This window comes from Colobus angolensis, unplaced genomic scaffold (assembly GCF_000951035.1).
Source record: "Colobus angolensis palliatus isolate OR3802 unplaced genomic scaffold, Cang.pa_1.0 Scaffold667, whole genome shotgun sequence".
Classification (NCBI taxonomy): Eukaryota; Metazoa; Chordata; class Mammalia; order Primates; family Cercopithecidae; genus Colobus; species Colobus angolensis.
The window spans coordinates 102,707-112,127 of NW_012120343.1; the positions used below are offsets into that span (position 1 = coordinate 102,707).

The following is a 9,421-nucleotide window of genomic DNA, read 5'->3' on the forward strand; positions in this document are numbered from 1 at the left end:
GGCTGCGCTAGGGCGACAGCCCGGGAGACCGCGCTTCCTTCCCCCGGGCCCGAGGCCGCCGCGGAGGCGGGGTCCGTGCACCCGAGCGCGGTCTGGAGGAGCGGCGGGAAGCGGCCGGTCCCTGTGAACCACAGCCCAGGCGGGCGGCGTTTTCCCACCTCTCCCCTCACAGCTGGAGCGGGTGGTGTTCCGCGGAAGTTGGCGACTGTCACAGGGCACTCGCCAGGGCGCTGCAAGTGCGTCAGACCCTTCTGCGGGGCGCTGGGGGCTGGCCCGGCTCCCGGTGTAACGGGACCAGGGATCCAAGACTTTGGGCCACTTGCAACTAACCCGGAGCGTGCGCGGCGTGCGGATTACAGAAATTTCTGACAAATCCGCCAGGGCTCTGTGCATCCCTGAGGGCCTGGATAGCAGTTGTCCCAGGTACTTCGATCGTGCAAAGAGAACGTTCTTTTTTCTTTCTTTTTCTTTTTTTTTTTTTTTTGGAGACGGAGTCTCGCTCTGTCGCCCAGGCTGGAGTGCAGTGGCGCGATCTCAGCTCACTGCAAGCTCCACCTGCCAGGTTCAAGCGATTCTGCCGCAGCCTCCCGAGTAGCTGAGACCACAGGCGCCCGCCACCGCACCCGGCTAACTTTTTGTATTTTTTGGTAGAAATAGGGTTTCACCGTGTTAGCCAGGATGGTCTCGATATCCTGACCTTGTGATCCGCCCGCCTTGGCCTCCCAAAGTGCTGAGATTACAAGTGTGAGCCACCGCACCCAGCGTTTGTATGTTGTGTGTTTTTAATAGAGATGGGGTTTCACCATGTTGGCCAGGCTGATCTGGAATTCCTCACTTTAAGTGATCCATCCGCCTCAGCCTCCCTAAGAGCTGGGATTACAGGTGTGGGCCACCGCACCTGGCTGTGTTTTTTAATTTAATATTTAAATATAATGTATTTTAAATTTGTGTAAGAATTTACATAAATGGTATCACACTTATTTTCATTTAACATTAGTTAATTTTACTGTGTTGTATCCTCATTTGAATTTTATTTATTCCTTTACTGATATCCAGTAAAACCATTTCAAGTTGCTTTTATTACATATTTGCTGTAATGACCTTCCTTGTCCATGTATTCTATTATGCATATTTCTTGGAGAACACACAGAGGTTTCTTTAGCTAATATATCTGAAAGTGGAATTGCTAAGTCACAGGGATTGTACATTTGTAATTTAGTGTGTATTGCTAATTGCTATTCAGAATATCTTTTCCAAGTTACTCTCCAAACCAGCATGTAGAAGATTTCCCATTTCTTACATGCTTGCCTTTTTTGCCACACCAGTGGTTTGAAATATAATTCTTTTTTCTTTTTGAGAAGGAGTCTCACTCTGTTGCCCAGGCTGGAGTACAGCGGCGTTATCTTGGCTCATTGCAACCTCCACCTCCCGGATTGAAGTGATTCTCCTGCGACAGCGTCCTGAGTAGCTGGGATTACAGGTGCGTATCACCATGCCCAGCAAATTTTTGTATTTTAGTAGAGCTTGGGTTTTACTATGTTGGTCAGGCTGGTGTCAAACTCCTGACCTCGTGACCTGCTGCCTCGGCCTCACAAAATGCTGGGATTACAGGCGTGAGCCACTGCGTCTGGCTGAAACGTAATTCATTTTCTGATTTGCCTTTCCCTGATTATTAGTGAGGTTGAGCGTCTTCTGTGTTTTCTTGTTTGTGAATTGCCTATTAGTACCCTTAGTCCATTTCTTTGTTAGCATATTCATATCAAGATGTGCATTCTCTGTCTGTACTTTGTCTTTTTAATATGTGTATTTTAAAAATATGTTTTAATGCCATCCGTTTTGAGTTTTTATGGTTTTTTTTTTGACGCACTTCCTTGGATGTGTTTTCTCAAGGAATGTTTTCAGCATAAGCTTCAGATGTTCCCTCACCAGATACATGGCAAGAGTTTTGATACTCCCTCATTCTTACTGTTCCTCTTTGCTTCGTTTTCAGACCTTTTGAAACAGATGGTCACCATGTTTAGATATTAGCAGTCCCGTATGTGCATGTCTGCGTTTGAAAATGGCAGAGGGAAACAGCAATGAAGAGGTGATTCACTTGAACAACTTTCACTGCCATCAGGGACAAGGTAAGTTGTTTGCTCTCACTTTATCCCTTTCCCTGTGGCTTTTTCTTTTAGTATCACAGCTCTGTCTTTTGAAATGATCCTATTTTATACACATTTAGAATCCAGGGACATTTCATTTTTAGACATAAAAAGACTAGTTAGACCAGAATTATATCAGATAATGATATTGCTGGCATGAATGAAGTGTAAGACTCATCCATTACAACGAGACTAATAAGCTATTAATTTGCTGTCAAGACGCTGTTAATATGCAGTCATTGAGTCTTAAGAGAGAGTGTCAGCATCAGTGTTTGAAGGCGTGGTGATTATAAAGGAGTGCTCCACTAGGCCTTTATGACCCGAAATACTACAGGTGATGCTGAACCTGTCTTGTCTTCCCATGATGCTTAATTTCTTTTTTGCCAGAAGATTCTGGCTTAGCCTTGAGGGGAATTTTGGAACATGTATTTTTTTTGTTCTGCAGTTTTGTTTTTTTCTTTTTTTTGAGATGGAATTTCACTAAATGCCCAAGCTGGAGTGCAATGGCATAATCTCGGCTCACCTCAACCTCCGCCTCCCAGGTTCTAGCGATTCTTCTGCCTCAGCCTCTCAAGTACCTGGGATTACAAGCATGTGCCACTACACCCTGCTAATTTTGTATTTTTAGTAGAGATGGGGTTTCTCCATGTTGGTCAGGCTGGTCTTGATCTCCTGACCTCAGGTGATCCACCCGCTGCGACCTCCCAAAGTGCTGGGATTACAGGCGTGAGCCACCGCGCCTGGCCACATTTCTTAATTTTCATTATAAAAGGGATAAATATGGGCCAGACACATGGCTCACACCTTTAGTCTTGGCTCTTTGGGAGGCTGAGGCAAGAGGATTGCATGAGTCCAGGAATTCAAGGCTGCAGTGAGCTATGTTATGCTCCTGCACTCCAGCCTGGGAGACAGATAAACTCTTTCCCCTCCTTCTGATCTGCAGAGGTGAAATAGTTGTAAATTTTTTTTTTTTTTTTTTGGAGATGGAGTCTCGTTCTGTTGCCCAGGCTGGAGTGCAGTGGTATAATCTTGGCTCACAGCAATCTCCACCTCCTGGGTTCAAACAATTCTCCTGCCTCAGTCTCCTGAGTAGCTGGCATTACAGGCGTGCTCCACCGCGCCCAGCTAATTTTGGTATTTTTGGTAGAGACAGGGTTTCACCATGTTGGTCAGGCTGGTCTTGAACCCCTGACCTTGTGATCCGCTCACCTTGGCCTCCCAAAGTGCCGGGATTGCAGCTGTGAGCCACTGTGCCCAGCCTGGTGGTAAATTTAAACAAAATAGTTCACTAAACACCTTTCCTCTAAGTTCCTGTCTTATACTGTAGTTCTCAGGGGTGCAGGTGGGTTTTTTCCCTGCCGAGGCTGAGAAGGAAGGACCCCTTTCCAGGTACGTAACCCAATGTAGGTACTTTTTTCTAATTTGTACAATGACACTGTTGGAGCCAGTAGTGGCCTTGTCTGATCCCACCTCTGTACAACCACTGTCATCAGATATTTATTTATTTGTTTGTTTATTTATTTATTTATTTATTTTTGAGATGGAGTCTCTCTCACCTAGGCTAGAGTGCAATGGTGCGATCTTAGCTCACTGCAGCCTCCATTTCCCAGGTTCAAGTGATTCTCTTGCCTCGGCCTCCCAAAGTGCTGGGATTACAGGCTGTAATCCCAGCTACTTAGGAGGCCGAGACGGGCGGATCACGAGGTCAGGAGATCGAGACCATCCTGGCTAACACAGTGAAACCCCGTCTCTACTAAAAAAAATACAAAAAACTAGCCGGGCGAGGTGGCGGGCGCCTGTAGTCCCAGCTACTCGGGAGGCTGAGGCAGGAGAATGGTGTAAACCCGGGAGGCGGAGCTTGCAGTGAGCTGAGATCCGGCCACTGAACTCCAGCCTGGGCGACAGAGCCAGACTCCGTCTCAAAAAAAAAAAAAATAAAAATAAACAAATTAAAGATGCACAGCTCAATAATTTATCACAAACCAAAAATTTATGTAACTACAACCCAGAAATCTTCAAGAAATAGAATGTTGCTATCCTCTTTGAACACTGCATAAAGATTTTGTATAGTCTATAGTCTTTTGAGTCTTACTTCTTTTCACTCAGCATTATGTTTGTGAGGTTTATTCATGTTGGGTAGAACCATAGTTTTTATATTTTTCATTGCTAAGTGGTATTCCATTTATACCACTTAGCAATTAAATTTTCCATCTACTTTTGATAGGGATTTGAGTTCTGACTGTCACAGATAATGTAGCTGTGAACATTCTCCTGCTTGTCTCCTGAACTGTACTTGCCCCACACCCTGGCATCCACCTTCCTGTTGGCTATGTTTGTTGTCTGCCAGCAGAATTGTTTGTTGGGGATTCTTTTTCCCTCCTAAGCTTTTAAAATGCTTTCTTTTTGGGCTTCTAAGTGGCATGATAGTAACTACATTTTTTAAAATTACTAAGCTTTATTTTTTAGAGCAGTTTTAGGTTTACAGGAAAATTGAGCAGCAATGACTACGTTTTTACAATGAAAACTTTCTTGTAGACTTCCACTCATTTAAAACAACTTATATGTGTGAATTGCTTTAACAGTTCTTCGACAATACTGAGTTGTGATGTTATTTTTTGTAGTTAACTAGGGTAGGCATAAAGTAGCATAAGTGACATTTCTTTGATAATTGGCTGTGTTTTTCATATATTTGTTTACTAATTGTATTTCACTTGTGTGTGAATTGTTTACGTCTCTCTTCTCTTTGAATTCCTTTTTTTTTTTTTTGGTTAATGTTTTCCTGGTTATGAAATGGAATACTGTTTTGTTCATTACATGTAAATGGTAGAGAAAAGTATAAACTTTGCTCATTTATAGAACAATGATTTGAATACCAGATACCATATTTTAGTATTTTTTAACAATTTAACCTCATCAAAATTGAGTATACTTCAATGTTTTTCTCTTCTTCTGCAAATGAACATCATGTTTAAATATATCTTCAAGATTGTCTATAAAAATCACTAAAATGTGATCAAATTGACACCTTCTGTTACAGTTCTGTTCTCCTACTTCCTGAGTCTCACACATGTACTTACTTTTAGGGACTTGCTGACCCTCTGTGCTTTTTGTGTCACTCAGAAGCAAATATTGATCCTTAAACACATACAAATTCTCGTGAAATCCAAAAAGCAGGGGAATGTACAGTCCTTGTACTGCATCTTTTCAAGCCAATCTTGCTTTCCTGAGACTGCTTTCCTTTCCGTTAGTCTCTGGACTCCTAGGGCAATGTTAATTCCACAACTAAACTAAAATGTTAATGGAAACTGGAAATAAGGCCCAAAGCTGGGTTGAGCAGGCTGGGATTTTGTTGTAGCTCAGTCTCAGTTGCTTTATGTGTGTCCTTAAATGGCCTTCAGATGGAACCATCTGGATATTTTAAGCAGGAAGGGCCTATGGAGAACCACATGGCAGGTAATCTACTCTGGCTGGTTAACTTAGACCTTTCACTCACACGGGGTCAACTTCAGTTGGATGAAGGCAGCAACAGCTATCTAAGGGTTGAAAGGTTGGAGTACGGCTGGGTGTGGTGCCTGTAATCCCAACACTTTGGGAGGCCAAAATGGACAGATCACAAGGTCAGGAGATCGAGACCATCCTGTTTAACATGGTGAAACCCCGTCTCTACTAAAAATACAAAAAAATTAGTCAGGTGTGGTGGCAGGTGCCTGTAGTGCCAGCTACGCAGGAAGCTGAAGCACGAGAATGGCATGAACTTGGGAGGCGGAGCTTGCAGTGAGCTGAAATCGCACCACTGCACTCCAGCCTGGGCAACAGAGCGAGACGGAGTCTCAAAAAAAAAAAAAAGGTTGGAGTACTAGCCTGGCTTACTTTGCAGGAGTGCCTTCTTTAGATCCGCTAGCATGTCACATCAGCTCAAGCGTGAGATCATATGAAGAGGTGGGCAGATTGAAGTCCGACAGGCTTCCCCACTGCTTTTGCCCCTGGGTGCAGATGTTAGAACAGAGGCTACCACTTGTTTCTGTAGAAGAAAAACTGTGTCCTTCATTTTCTGTGCCTCCAAATGTCCCTCAACCTCCAGAAGAGCTCTGTTGGTAAGCATAATGAAGGGATTAAACTAGAAATGAATTCTGACAGTTTATAGTGAGAGCTTCTGATTTCTGCCATGTGGAACTTCATATCTGTAGCATTTCAGTATTTGAAGTTCTTAGTATTGTTGAAAATATAAAATGAATTGGGGAGAGATGAACCGCTCAAACACGTTTGTTTTTTCAAGAAATCATATCTACTGTTCTACCTGTATTTCATGTAGAGGTGTACTTATGTATCATGTACTTGAGAAAACGTGAAAACAGACCATTTTAAAGCTAGTCCATGTCTGGTTTGTCGCCACATTAAATATGCACATGTAATGAGTTGTCTGGAACTCAGGCCTTTCCCTACAGACGAGATTTTTGCTGGTGGCTAATTCTCAGGTCAGCCTTCAAAGGTTTGCATAACTTCAGTGTACACCAGTGAATTCTAGGATGGAGAATTACCACTGATGACAATGGTTTTAAAGGAAAATGAACTCTGAATTCTTGTCTCCCTCTGTAATAGGAGGAGTCTCCCGCTTTTTTTCCTCTCTTTGGGCCTCTGGCGTTGTGTTCTGTAGACTGGGCAGGCTGTGGTGGTAGGGAAGCGGGGAGCTTAGAGACAAAAAGTGTATGGGACTCCCAGAAGTCATGGCAAAAGGAAATGCATCGAGATGTCAGGATGAGGGAGAGCACTTTGTCATGGGTCCCCGATGGGGGTTGCAGAATAAACGAACCTGTGCAAACCAGTCCCCAAACCCTGGCACCTGGGTGAGAAAAGGAGCCAGAGCTGGACACTTTTTCTCTGCCCTCTTTCTGCCAGACCTCCTGTCCTGCTATTATAGGCCTTACTATTGACATCTGGCAAAAGAGAATCAGTAGAAAGGGAGGTGTGTGAGAATTGCAGGTATAGCACCTAGGGGTTCATCCTAGGAATCTACTGGAGCAAGAGAAAGAACAGAGAAAAGGGGAAGTCCCCATTAACCTCTGAGCAAAGGAACTTCCTTGCTACTGAATGTGGCTAGAGCTGTACCCCACTCACTCTGTCTTCACTACTGTGTGGTCATTCCAAGGTGGTTGTCTGATTTGACTGTGAAGAACCTGAATGGTTAACATTTGTTGGGTCTGGGTGGTGATACATCATTGTGTGTTATCTCACTCTATATATCCTTACTTTGGAAGTATTTCATGATGATAATAGACAAAGCTAATGGGTTTGGTGTGAAGAGTGTCTGTTCGTAGGAAAACATGATCTGTTTATCAGTCTAGCTTAACAGCTAGCTAAATAAACCGAGTGTAACTCAGTGGCTCATAGAGCTTTATATTACCGTAGAGATTTATGTTACCAGAGGGGTGTAAAAAGTATTAATGAATTAACAGAAGATCTTTTATATTTCATTTATTTATTACATTTCTTAGCAGACTGTTTTTTACTGTAAATGTGAATACAGTTTTCCACTTCTTGTTCATAGTTTTCTTGACAAAGAGTAGCTACTTTTCTTACAAATTTTCCAATTTTGAAGTTTAACCAATAATAGTTTCAGTGACTTCATTACATTAACAGCTAACTGATATATAAACTTCAGAGGAGTTTGCCTTAATCAGTATGTTCATTGCTTTTTAAATTTTTTCTCTTCCACAAAGATAGGAATTCAATGCACTTGTTGTTTATTTATCAGTTTAGTTTTTCTGGGCTGCACACATCTTAATTTCTTGATAGGCCAGTTGTAATGTGTGACTAAGGATTATATTCTTCAAACATTGCATTTGAAGCAGTGGGCAGGTGTGGGATTTGGAAGCAATATGAAAGTAACATCATTTGTTTTTGCAGACTTTGTAATTTTCTTCTGGAAAACCCAGATTATCCAAAGAGAGAAGATAGAATCATCAGAAACCCCAGTAGCAGTCTGCTGGCCAGCCAGGATGAGACAAAGGCAAGTGTCGTGTTCTTGTTTTGCAGTCGCTACCTGGAAATGCCCTGCTTTGTTGTTGTTATCTGTATGAGAAGAAAGTGCTTTGTTGGGACAAGTTTTTAAAGACTAGCAGAGGGACATAGGATTTCAGAATATGTCTATACTTCAGTGAGATCTCCCATTCTGAGCCACTTTGAATTCTGTCTTTAACTTCTATCATTCCTTGTAATTCTTATCTTCCTTTTCCCACAAAGAATTAAACAAATCCTCCATATCTTTAATCCTACAAAGCAAATTCCAAGAATTGGCCAGGACACTAACATTTTATTATGAAAATTTTCAAACCTACAGAAAAGTTGAAATATTTTACGTCGATCACCTATATCCCTACCACTGGTGCTACTAAAAAGTTAACAGTTTACTGTATCCTCTTTATCATACATATGTCCTGTGTCTGTCCATCAGCACATCTTTGTTATATTTCATTTCATTATAATACATTTCAAAGTAAATTGCAAAAACATCAGTACACTTCCCTGTAAATACATCAGCATGCAAATTGTTATCTCGAGTTGAAAATCTTTTTTCTTTCAATGTGAGATTTGTATACAGTGTATACTATACATCTGTTCAACCAGATCTCATATCAAGATGTAAACAGTTTGATTTTTAAAAACTTTAATCATTGTCATTATTTGTGATCCAAGCTGGCATTTAGTGTGTTACATGGTAAAGTATGGTTGAGAACTAACTTTATTAAGATCTGTTGCTTGATCTTCCAACTCCCCATAGATCCTTTGATTATATCTCTTACATATTCTATAATAGAAAAAAATAGTTGTGCGTAAATATGTTATGGAAAGAAGATGGCTGAAAGATTGGTTTAAATCCCCAACTATACTTCTTTACTAGTTATAACTAGTAAAACTAGTCTGTCAGCTCCAGACAGGTTCGTTTAATCTCTCGGAGCCACCATTTTCTCATCTCTTATAGGGCTGGTAACTTCCTTATAGAGTAATTAGAACAAACGTTATTCTTTTCTACACATGTAATTCTTAAAATGATTTCCCTTACATGGGAAATGTACTGCCTGGCCTCTGATTTTATGCTTCTCTCTCGTTTCAGTTGCCTAAAATAGATTTTTTTGACTATTCTAAATTGACGTCTCTTGATCAGTGCTGCTTCATCCAAGCTGCTGACCTCCTCATGGCCGACTTCAAAATGCTCAGTAGTCAGGACATCAAGTGGGCCCTGCACGAGCTCAAAGGACACTATGCAATCACCCGAAAGG

The 9,421-nt window shown here is 41.8% G+C and overlaps 1 long non-coding RNA gene across 1 annotated transcript in view; it reads left to right on the forward strand.

Moving 5' to 3' along the window:
• The window catches only part of LOC105500449, a 9,879-nt gene extending 458 nt beyond the window's left edge, over positions 1-9,421 (forward strand). The window contains exons 2-4 of the long non-coding RNA XR_001000031.1: positions 1,991-2,126; positions 8,049-8,151; positions 9,256-9,421. This is a non-coding gene — a long non-coding RNA (uncharacterized LOC105500449). The remainder of the gene's footprint in view (positions 1-1,990; positions 2,127-8,048; positions 8,152-9,255) is intronic.